Raw genomic sequence first — 11,784 nt, 5'->3', positions numbered from 1 at the left:
GTGCCGGGTGCACTGACAGATGATTTTTCATCTCTCATTCTTTCCACCGCTGTTACGGTGACCCTCGGTCGTGCCCATGCGAGAAAGCCCTCTTTCTGGGGCGACCTCATCACTCACCCGCAGAAGCAGGTACTGCATCCTAAAACACCTTGTCTGCTCCTTACGAAGCTGCAAGAGGGTGAGAAAGCTTCCCTAGGAATGTGTGTGGGAACCAGCCACAGATGCCACGTGGGCTCCAGGGTGGCGTGCGCAAGGAGCGCCCATCAGATCCCAAGCACGCTCTGCCACTCGTCTCTGCCGCTCGGCCCAGCTAGTTGTACTAAAAGAAGGTTCCAAGGAGAACCAGGCCGTTGAGCACGTCTCCTGGTGAGGAAAGGTCACAGCTTAAGTTTCAACAGATACCTGGGAGGCCTGGAAACCCAGAAGGAGCCCAATGAATCCAACACTAAGCCCACAAGGGAGCCCGTCTCTGAAAGCGCCCGCGCTTGCCCTTGACCTCCCTTCCACCTCCCTGAAGGGCACTTCCCTCCTCCTGCAGGGCTCCTCCAGCACCTGGGACCCAGTACTGTATCCCCCCAGCCCCTCCCGCCTCCGTGCCTTTGCACTCGGCTTCGTGATTAACTTGGCCAAGAGGCAAATATTATTATCTCCACTTTCTAGAGGGGAAACTGAGTCCCAGTGTAAGCAGTGTGCCTGACATCGCACAGGGAGTAGGTGGTGAAGTTGGGGACGGGCCTCAACTTTCAACCTTAGGGCATGGTTTTCAAGATTTAATGAGTGGGACTCAAGCTTCAAATACAGATTCCTGGGCCCCATCCCCAGGGATGTGATTTGGCAGGTCTGGCTGAGTCTCAGGAACAAATGAGTATGTTGCAGCCGGTCCACGGTCCACGTTTGGGGAAGGGGTGTATTAAATGCTCCTCTCCAGAGGAAGGTCTTTCCTTACCCGTCCACCTCCTCCAAGCAGCCGGCCCGCAGGACTCTCCCCCCTGCACACTCTGATAGCGCATTCTGGCTGAGCCCCTTTTTGTTGGTTCAAATCCCAGCTCCTCCACTTACCAGCTCTGCAAGACTGGATAAAACATTTCACCTCTCCTTGTCCTGATTTCCACATCTGTAAAAGGGGGAAAATACAAGGACCCGTCTCAGAGCTGTTATGAGCATGAAGTGAGTTCATATATGGAAAATGCTTGGAGCAACACCTAGCACATAATAAGCTCTTAACAAATATTAGCTATCATTATTATTACAACCATTCTGTGGTTGTTATTGCTACGGAGCTATTTCAAGTGTATATGTCTTGTCTACACAATAAGATTCTAAACTCCTGAAAGGCACAGAGCTTAGCACAGGCTGGGATATGCAGGAGATAATAAATACTCATTGAGTGTATAAATTAACCATTAAATGCATAAGTCATCAAATCTTATAATTAATATACGAGGGAAGAGATAATAATGATCATGGTAACAATATTATAAATAATCATATTATTGATCACTCGTTGATCACTTAATATATACCACGATTCGGACTAAGCACTTTACGTAAATAATGTCACAATTATTCATGAGACAGGCACCACTTGCAATGAGAAAACTGAGGCACAGAGAAGTTAAGCAATTTGTCCACGTTCTTGAGCTACTAGGTAGTGAGGCTGGTATTTTACCCCAGGTTTTTCTAATGCAAGAGCTCATGCTCCTCTTAATCACAATGCTGCGTGTTGGTTTTCTCCTGGCTAGACAGGGAGCTTCTACAGAGGAGTGACTGACTCTAGTTCATCTTTGTTTCCCTAGTACCAGCTAAAGGACTTCGCATAAAATAGGCCCTCAAGGAAATTTTACTGAGTGTGTTTGCATGGATGGATAGATGCATGGCTGGAAGGATGGATGGGATGGGTGGGTAGATGGATGCATGGATGGATGGATGGGTGGATGGGTGGATGGGTGGGTGGACGGATGGACGGATGCATGAGTGGATGCATGGATGAGTGGGTGGATGGATGGGTGCGTGGATGCATGGATAAATGGATGAGTGGGTGGGTGCATGGATAGATGGGCGGGTGGGTTGGGTGAATGGATGGGTGGGTGGATAGCTGGGTGGGTTGGTGGGTGGATGGACAATTGGGTGGATGTATCTTTGGGAGAGCAGTGGGTAAATGAATGAGTGTTCAGATGGAAGGTGTGAGAGTGGATAGGTATGTGGGTAGATAGGAGAACAAGTGAAAGAATAGTAAGATGGGTGAGTAGACGCATAAGTGAAAGAATGCCCTACCCATGTTTCTCTGCAGAGTTGCACTCGAAGAATCCTGAGACAGGGAAATGTTGGAAACAGATGTGCATTTGGAGATAAAAGAAGCTGAAAAATAGTTGTTGGCAGTGCTGTTCCTGGAAGGGAGATGAGGCGGGGCAGACGCATCTGGGTTACAGGAAGAGGCATCCCCTCATTCAGCATCTTTAGTCTGAAAGGGCTCAAGGCTCCACAGCGAAGGCACTAATTGGATTTCATTAGCCTGAAATAGATTTCCTAGCACTGGAAGAGCTAGTTCATCAACTTAACACATGCTCTACTGGCGAAAGACATGGGGGAGGGCAGCCAGCCCCAGCCCACCTGGGCTAAGACCAGAGCTGGGGATGTCACAATTTGCTGCGACTCCAGGGTTTTGAGCACCTGCTCTGTGTCAGTGCCCGAGCTGGGCATTGGGTATGCAAGGAGGAATCAGACACAGTCCCCACCTCCAGAAACTCACAGGTGCAGAGGGAAGCAGACACACAAAGGTGGGGCGTGCACAGTGACAGGGCACTGCACAAGGGCCGGCAACGTAGAGTGGCTGAGCCATACCCCTGGGCGTCCGCGGGTGGGGTGGAGGTAAGGAGTGGAGAAGGATGAAGCTGGCACAGCTGCTGTAAGGCTTCACGGGCCATGGTTCGCAGGGGGAAGATGGCTTGCCCAAAATGGTGACTGTACAAAACCAAGGGAGAAGAGAACTGGGGAGCTGGGGTTCATTCAATCATTCAAAAGTATTTACTGAACACCTGCTGTGTGCCAGATGTGTTCTAGGCACTAGATATTCAACGGAGACGACTGACATGGTGCTAGAGCTAAGGGGAGTGGTTTGGCCTGGAATTTAAAATTGGAGAGTTTTGAACATACAAAAGGTGGTTAATACCCAGGCCCGGACGAGGTCACCTGGGGAGAGAGCAGGTAGAGTGGTTCGTTTTAGTTCATTCTTTCTCCCAGAGCATCACTGACGGGTGGCCACCCAGGTCCTGCTTGCACGCTCCAGTGACAGGGAGCTCACCACCAGCCAAGGCAGTCCTGTCCGCCTTTGGAAGTTCTGGTTGATCGTAAGCTTTTTTGTATGCAGGCCCAAACCTCCCTCTCGATTTTATTCCTTTGTTCTGGTTCTGTCTTCTGGAGACGAGTTCAATCAGTCAACTTCCTCTTTGCCATGACCTGCTAGAACCAACAGATGTGGTTCACCACGTCTTCCTTTTTGTTTCTGACAGCAGGGTCCCAGGTTTCTTCTGAGGGTCCCGTGCCTTCCCCACTGCCATCTCCCATCTCAGGATATGACAAAGTCTTACTTTAATATCTGAGTCGTGGTCTTAGAGACAAGAAGAAAAGGAGACGCTTTTAAAGAAGATTTTCCTTCCAGTCTCTTTGTTAGACACCCTCGGTTCCTTCAGCCGCTCTTAGTTGCCTGAGGAGCCGCCTGAGCCCGTTTTGTCTCTGTGTTGGAGCCTCCACACTGGAGATGAGCTCACATGCAACCAGTGGCTGTGCCAGGGGCCACAGATGGCCAGCTGCCGTCCACCTCAGCCCCTTCCTGGTTGCCCGTCGTCTTATACATCCTCTTTATAAGGACATGTGACCCTCCCTGAATGGATGAGCTTTGGCCCTCCCCATTGCTTCCCTGCTCTCAATCTTCCCCCAGCTTAATGTAGTTGGGGCTCTGGGTAAGCAACATCTTCCTCCAGCTGCGAGCCTATGGGCTTCATGCCAGCCGGGCCAGCTTCTCTCCTGCCCCCTCTCCCCACCCAGTCTTATCCATCGGGGAAAGAAATCAGGCTCTCTGAGTTCTCTGTGAGTTCTGTTGTGCAGTGAAGTTTGACTCAGCAGGTCTGGGTTGTCCACACCCCGCATATTCCAAAGAGAGATCTGGCCCTTGACATGGTCCTCAGAGTTAACCTCTAAGCCCTTGGAATGTCCTTCCTGATGGGAGTGTCTTTGGGCTACACCACATAGTCTCCACAAACAGTGTGACTTATGGTGGAGGCCTTGAGCCACACAGTATCAGTTTGACCTCCGGAGGGGCTGAAGACTGAGTAAGGTCGGCCACGTGGTGGTCAGCCATGCCTGCATGACTGACCTAGACACCAAGGCTCAAATGAGCATCTTTGGTTGGCAGCACTCCATATGTGTTGTCACACATTGTTGCTACAGGAATTAAGCTCTGTCTGTAAGACTCCACTGGGAAATGGCAAATACAAGCTGGTGCTGAGTCTCCCCTAGACTCCACCTACTGTGCACCCTAACCACTTGGTGATTTTAATCTGCATCCTTTCACTGTTACAAACCATAACCATGAGGAAAATAGCTCCCTGAGTCATGTGAGTCCTTCTACCAAATCATCAAACCTAAATGTGGCCTTGGGGACCTCCACACATCTGCTGTCACAGCATCTATCCTGTTTTACTACATGTCTGTACTGCCACCCCCACACCCCCAGACCATGAGCTGGGATCCCGGGTGTCCCGATCTTCATCCTGATTTCCTACCATCCATATGCTCCCTTGTATCTTGAGCTGGATACAACAGGCAAGGCTCTAGCTCACCATAGATTTCCCCTAAACTGCCTTCCAATTTGTGCTTGACAAATTACAAATCTGGGTCTCTCAGGCCAACATTGTACATGAGGGGCAGGCACATTCCGGCATGACAGACCCATCACAGACCACTGGGGATTTCTATCTGAGATAAGAGCGCTGTTTACAGCTTTTATGGAACACGGCTTGGTCTTAGATTCTGGATAAAAATCCACAATGAGCTATGCTGTGCAACCTCAGCAGAACCTTGGAGCCCCCCACCACCATCCCCACTAAATACCACTCCTGTCTGCTCACCGCTGATTGAGCCACCTCCCTTCACCTCACAGCTCTGATTCCTGAGAAAGTCAAAGGCCCTGGGAGTTCTGAGTGGCACTTCCGCTAGCATCCCAGGCCACGGAGGGCCAGAGGTGACCATGGTCATGTCAGCATGCAGGCCCTTTGGTACCCATGAGAGGAAGACTAGAACTCCCCTCTGCAGAATAGAAAGGGGGCAGAATCTTCCAAGTGCTGGTGTCCTTGGCAAGATGTAAAAAAAAAAAAATGGAAAATGGCCAAGTCCAAGAGCAAAGAAAATCCTATTTGGTGACTTCATAGCTGGGCCTGAGCCTGGCCTGCCCACGCCACAGACTGGCTGGAAAGAGCAACTATCCTCATGACCCATGGCTATCATGAGGCCATCTCCTCCCCATCCCACCCCTGACTCCTTCTCCCCTGTCCCTAACCTCTCAGGAAGGGGACAGCGAGAGAGGGTTTTGCCTGCCCTAGTTAATGGAGGCCTGGGGATCTGAGAGGGGCAAATTCTGATCCTCTTTTTTAATTTAATTTTTTCGTTCCAGCAGCTGGCTCAGCTTCTAGAAGCAAGACTGGAATCTAAATAATATCTGTTTGGTGCTTCTCGGTTTATAAAACACATTTCCAGCCATCATCCAACTTGATCTTCATCGTGATCTGGGAAACTTAGCAGGGCAGGAATTATCTCCCCATCCTCAGCCCTTTTCCAGACAAGAAACAGGATCAGAAAGATTATGTGGCTGAGAGAACAGAGTCAGGTGCCATGGTGGACACTGTCACCAGATGTGTTGGCTTCATGAGAAAGGGAACTGGGAAGACTGATCACAGCCCACTGAGAAGGGCTCTGGGCTCTGCTGCTGGGCAGCATTTGCTCACCGTGTCTTCTCTACCAGGAATGCTCTATCTACTAGTCAGGTTCCTACTCATCCTGCAGAGCCCCACCCAAATGTCCCCTCCTTGACAAAAGTTCCAGAATACTTGCAGGCCAGCCGGATTATGTGACTCCCTGACTGTAATTCTGGGTTTGCCATTTACCTTCCTCATTGGATCCCAAACTCCTTGAGGACAGGGCTCCGTCTTTCATCTCTGTAGCTCTGGGCCCGAGCACAGGGCCTGTCCCAGAGGACACACACTCTTTACTGTTTATTGGCTAAATAAATGAATGAATCAATCAATTGATCAACTCAAGCTGCCACCCCAAGTATTTATTATCCACAAGGCAGATTTGCCCTTTTCTTTTTATTTTCTTATGCATTTATTGTTAACTACTCAAGGAGCATGTGATTCTATTTTTTCTGTAAGCAATTCACACGTTACAGAGAAATCCCAGTTGCCCCTTGTCCCCTCCTTCACCCTCTGCTCCCCCCTTCATTCCAGTCCTTCCCCTGGAGGGAACCCCATTGTCAGTTTGGGGTGCCTCTTTCCAGACCTCTTGATATGCACTGACACATACACGTGGAAACGTAAGGCCTTGTGTTTTGTGAGCATCTTTTCACATAAATGATATCCCATTGTGCATCTTATTCTGCAACCTGCTGTTATCACAAATGATATGTCTTGGACTTCTCTCCTGTCAGTCTCAGAGAGCTCCCTGGGCCTTCGTAGTTGCTGATCTATTGTTTATTTCTCTAGACTCTTCTTGACTAGCATTTAGGTTTTCCCCAATTCTTTGCTCTGACAAACGTTGTTGCAGTGCCATGTTCCAGTCATTTAATGTCCTATCCCAGATGAGCACCTTCCAGATCCTCGCTGGAGCCCCAGGTAAACTCTGGTCTCCCTCCAGGCAATGTGCACAGCAGAGGCCTGGGCTCCAACCACCCTGGTGGTCTGTCTGCTGGAAAATGGTCAGAATCTGAGAACCTGAGACCAAAGTCATTTAGTGCAACCTTGACTGAGGTTTGTTACCATTTACACGACACCCAAGTCCCTGCTTCAACAGCCCCAGGAACAAAGCACTCTTCACCCCCCAAGGGAGAGTCGCTTCATGGTAGGGCGAACAAGGTTTGCATTCAGACACCTCTGGTTTGGAGGCCTTGGGGTCTGAGCCTCAGATTCCTCTTCTATAGATCTGGGACAGCAGCTGCTGGAGGGTTAAATGAGATGAAACGTCCACTGTGCCCGGCACAGCGCCAGCTCTCCACCACCAGCCACTGGAATCCACTCCGGCCTCGGAGGCTGGCCGGCCCTGTTTGAAGGCCAGCTCAGCCCACCCTGAGCTCCCTTCCTTCCCAACCCGTCCTGCCTCACCACTTGTCCTCATTTTGCCCCTACTAATGGCAGGTCATGGCTGAGGAAGGGTTTTCTGGTGTGTTTGGAAATATGAACCTCGTGTTTCCTTATGTAAGACAGGACTGGAAACTCACCTGCCGCCAGAGTTGCTGACAGTCAATGTTCCAGGATCCAGGGAGATTTGTACTGGGGCCAGCTCCTTTCCCTCCAGCTCCTTCCCTCCAGCTCCTCCTGGAGTAATCGGGCCGAGGTAGGAGGAAAAGAGACAGATCAGCAGAGGCCCCACCAGGGCCGCGCTGCAGACTCCCACCCCTGCGGTCCGGGCTCCAACACAGAGCAGGGAGCTCTGGTCCAGCTGAGGAGCCTTCCTGCCAGGAGTCGCACAGCAAGGAGGACCAGAGCCAGGAGGAGGGTGAGGGAAGTGGTGATTCCTAGGAAAGGCCACTCCCCGCAGGAGCCCATGGTGCCGCGGGTGCTCCGAAGATGGACTTGCCTAAGCTGACCTGAGCTTCACATATTTACTGTGTGATGTTGGTTTGGGCAGGTCACTCACCCTCTGTGGTCCGGGTTTTCTCATCTGTGAAATGGGAACAGGTCTGTTCTCTCACTGGGTTGTTGCAGCAGCGTGTGACAAAGTTCTTGGTGACAAAGCATGGGACAAATGCCAGGCCTTCCTGTTAGGACTCTCAGAGGGCAGAAACAGGGTAACAGCTTGCTCAAAAGATGAAGGGAAAGGAAGCAGGGCCTCAGGCAGAAGATACAGAGAGGAGTTACAGGGTGAACACATAAGAGATTGATACTGGCTCAAGACAAGGTTGACATAAGGGAAGCCATGTTATAGAAAGGAAACCCTGTTGTGACTTTGAATGGCCTCTGACAAACTAGCCTGGCTGGATATGCACGCTCGGGGAGGTCTCACTGCTATGTTGATTTTGCGGCCCCTGCCTGTGCATGTGCCTCCCACCTGCGATGGGATGATGGCTTTGTTCTTTTGGGTTCCTTGGAAGTGTGATGGTCCCCGGGCAGAGAGTCTGTGCTGACAGCCATCCTCAATGAGGACTGGAGGACCTGGTGTGGCCACTCCCAGTCTGTGGGACCGGAGGGTCAGCATTCCCAGCCCTCTCCCCTGTAGCCCACCGGCCTATATAACTGCTATAAGATTTGTGCTCCTTTAAGATGGTTTTTTGCAGACATTAGTTGGCCATCTTCCCTCTTGCTAGCAAGCTGTAATAATAAAGTCCTTTTTTTTCCTACCGCCTTGCCTCTTGACTATTGGCATGTCTTGTGGCGAGCAGAAGGCCCATGTTGGGCGGTAATAAGATGAGAAGGAAAAATGCAGACAGGAAGGAAAAATAGCAATGTGCTTTCCAAAGCCCATTTCCACTCCTCTCCCCCTTTATTTATGTTCATATTAATCCTCGGCCGATGTGGCCCAGGCTGATCTCTGGCTGCGTGTGTGGAAGTCAGCGGGACTCGGGCACTTCCCCCAGTCCTGCGGCGGGGCTGGCCCCGCATCCCTCCAACTGCACCTGCCACCAAGACTTGGAAGAACACGCAGCGGCTGCAGCATTGTGATGCTCTGGCTCTCTTAGTCTTCTGGTGGAAAAGTTCCCCTACTCCGTTCCACTCTGACCCACATAGCTCACCACTGTGGGTGGGAAAGGCCAAGGAGCCCACCCCACCGGGGGCCTCAGGCCAAGGCCTTTCTGAGGAGTGGAAGACATGAGACAGACAGACAGACAGATAGACAGACAGAGAAAAAGACAGTGAGAGAAACCACACAGAGAGATGGGGAGAGAAAGACAGGGAGAGACAGAGAATCAGAGGGACAGAGAGAGAGAGAAGCAAGAAAAAGAGACCACACAGAGACAGAGAGATAGAGAGAAAAAGACAGAGAGAGACATATGAGAGATATGGAGAACAACAGAGAGAGAGAGACAGAGAGCTGGGAAGTCAGTGATACAGAGAGGGAGAGAGGAGGAAAACTCACCTAGGCCTACAGGGAGAGACACGTGGACACAGAGAGAGAGAGCCACAGAGAGAGAGGACACAAGAAAGAATAGACAGAGACACAGACACGCAGAAAGAAAAAGAGAGAGAACTGGAAAGGCAGAAACAGAGAGCAGGGCCAAGGCACGGAGCAGAGATTCTAAGATTATTCCACGAGATGTTAGTAGGTGTTCTGGGAGGAAAAAGATGGTTCTGCTGTCAAAGTCAAGTGGGAAGCAAAGGGCAAAACAAGAACAGGAAAGTTTATTTTCTGCAGGGGATCCGTGCTAATGGAGGTGCTGTGAATCCCTGGGAGGGGCCTCTAGGGTTTCCCAACTAATGTCACCAACCACCACCACCAGGGACAAGAACAACAAAAACCTGGCACTTTGAGATATGGTGACACAGAGACTAAGGAAAACCTGGACACGGACAGACAGAGGCTTAGAGATAAAGGGAGAGGCAGACAGATGGAAGGACGTGGAGAGACAGACATAAAGCGAGCTAGGACGCAGACAGAGACAGACAGACAGGGAGAAACACAGAGTGATGTCCGGGAGCTCAGCACGAAGAGAGGCAGGGCAAAAGGGCAAATGTGAAGGCAGATGCAGAAAGAGGGGTCAGAACCCCACAGACGGAGGAATAAGAAAAGAGAGACAGAGACCCAAAGAGAGACTTGACTGGCAGTGCCCCTCTGAGTTTAAACCCTGAGAGGCTCTTGCTTGTTATGAAACGTGGAGAGCGGCAGATCCAGCTCCCCCTGCAGCCGGCCCAAACACACCTCCTCTCTCAGCGGGCAGTGGAGTCTGCCAACACCAGAGGACAAACTCCCTGGGGAAAGACACTTAACCTGCAGCAAAACAAACGCAGGAACCCCTCCGAGGACGGCCTGAAAAAGACATCAGCCGCGGCAGACCAAAGGCCACAGAAGGAGCACTGTGTTCAACCGTTCTCTGCTTCTGGAAAGCTAAAACAATGCATCAATTGTTGCCACCACAGCTACAGCTGGGCTTCCGGAGGGCAGGGCTGAAATTAAGCTCCGAGAGTTAACCGAGAGTTAAATGATTTGCCATTAATTTTATGGTTTTGCAAGAGCTTTTGAGATGAAAGATCAACCAGACGGCATCAGTGGCTGTATTTCATGGGTGTTAATGCTGACTCAACCCAACCTGTTAATCCCTTGGATTCGCGCCTGTTCTGACAAACAGCAGTCCTAGGGGACTTCTCCAGAAACACTCAAGTCCCTGCCACAGCAGATCTGTTTGTACCTTTGTCCCTCGCCGCCCCATCTGTCTCAATTTGTGCTCCAGGCAAGACCTACCAGAAGGTTCAGAGCCCTTCGTCTGCTGCCCTGGGGTGATGGTTCATGGCAGTCACACAGCTGCTCCCTTTTCCTCACCAGATCTTTCCGAAGCACACACACGAGTAGACTTCTCCTCTGCTCAAATGCCATCCATGGCTCCCATTTGTCACACAGTCCACTTGGTCATCCTTTAGCCCTGAGGAGACGTTTAAGCAGAATTCTTCACTGCCCTGACTGTTCTCTTACGTATTTTAAGGCCAGTATCTCCTGTGTTCTCAGTAAACTCTGGATCTTTCTTCTGCACTGGCTTCTTGTTGTGTGTTATGGGGTGACTTCTGTCCCACCCCCACCCTCAAATTCACATGTTAAAGTCCTAAATCCCAGCACCTCGGAATGTGACCTTATGTGGAGATAGAGTCATTACAGATGTAATCAAGCTAAAATGAGGCTGTTAGAGTGGGCCCTAATCCAATCTGACTGATGTCCGATTTCCCCAAAGGGGGCATTTGGACACAGAGGCTCGTGCAGAGGGAAGCCAGCGTGAAGAGACACGGGGAGAACATGGCCCTCTACAAGCCATGGAGCGAGGCCTGGAACAGATCCTTCCCTCACGGCCCTCAGAAGGAACCAACCCTGCCAACACCTTGATTTTAGACTTCTGGCCTCCAGAACCGTGAGTCAATAAATTTCTGTCGTTAAAGCCACTAATCTATGGCACCTTGTTACAGCAGCCATGGGAAACGGGTACGCACTGCTTGGCCAACTCTGACCTCTAATTCTCAGCTGAGTTGTACCCCCACTCTGCACCTCACTCCAAGACCTGCTCACACTCAACTTTTTGCCCAACGGACTCTTGGCATAACCATCTGCAGCCCCCTGCATGTGTCGGTCAATATTGAGAGGCACATCTAGGAAGGGCCCGTTGCATTCTGCTGCCCCTCCCTCCCCTCTGTGAGGATTAAAACCCAAACACGGGATGATTCCCACACCTCCAGCCTCTGACTGGGCTCCACCCCATGGAGGCAGCCCCCTTCCTGACGAGGCCACCACATGTGCTGTAGGAACTGGATTAAACCCAGCGAGCTCAAAATCAACTCATTATCTCCTTCCCTTCCCCACTCTGTCCCCATGTCCCCAGTC

At 50.9% G+C, this 11,784-nt stretch overlaps 1 long non-coding RNA gene across 1 annotated transcript; it reads right to left on the bottom strand.

Annotated features, from left to right (window-relative positions):
- Window positions 1-913: 913 nt before the first annotated feature.
- On the bottom strand, window positions 914-10,145 carry LOC131421275 (uncharacterized). The gene is made up of 3 exons (XR_009223786.1): window positions 7,906-10,145; window positions 7,487-7,583; window positions 914-1,114 (listed from the first exon to the last, which is right to left on the bottom strand). It is a non-coding gene; the product is annotated as an uncharacterized LOC131421275 (long non-coding RNA).
- Window positions 10,146-11,784: the final 1,639 nt, after the last annotated feature.

Source organism: Diceros bicornis, chromosome 24 (assembly GCF_020826845.1).
Source record: "Diceros bicornis minor isolate mBicDic1 chromosome 24, mDicBic1.mat.cur, whole genome shotgun sequence".
Taxonomy (NCBI): domain Eukaryota; kingdom Metazoa; phylum Chordata; class Mammalia; order Perissodactyla; family Rhinocerotidae; genus Diceros; species Diceros bicornis.
The sequence above is the reverse complement of the archived record's forward strand: the minus strand, read 5'-3'. Positions and strand labels throughout refer to the sequence as shown.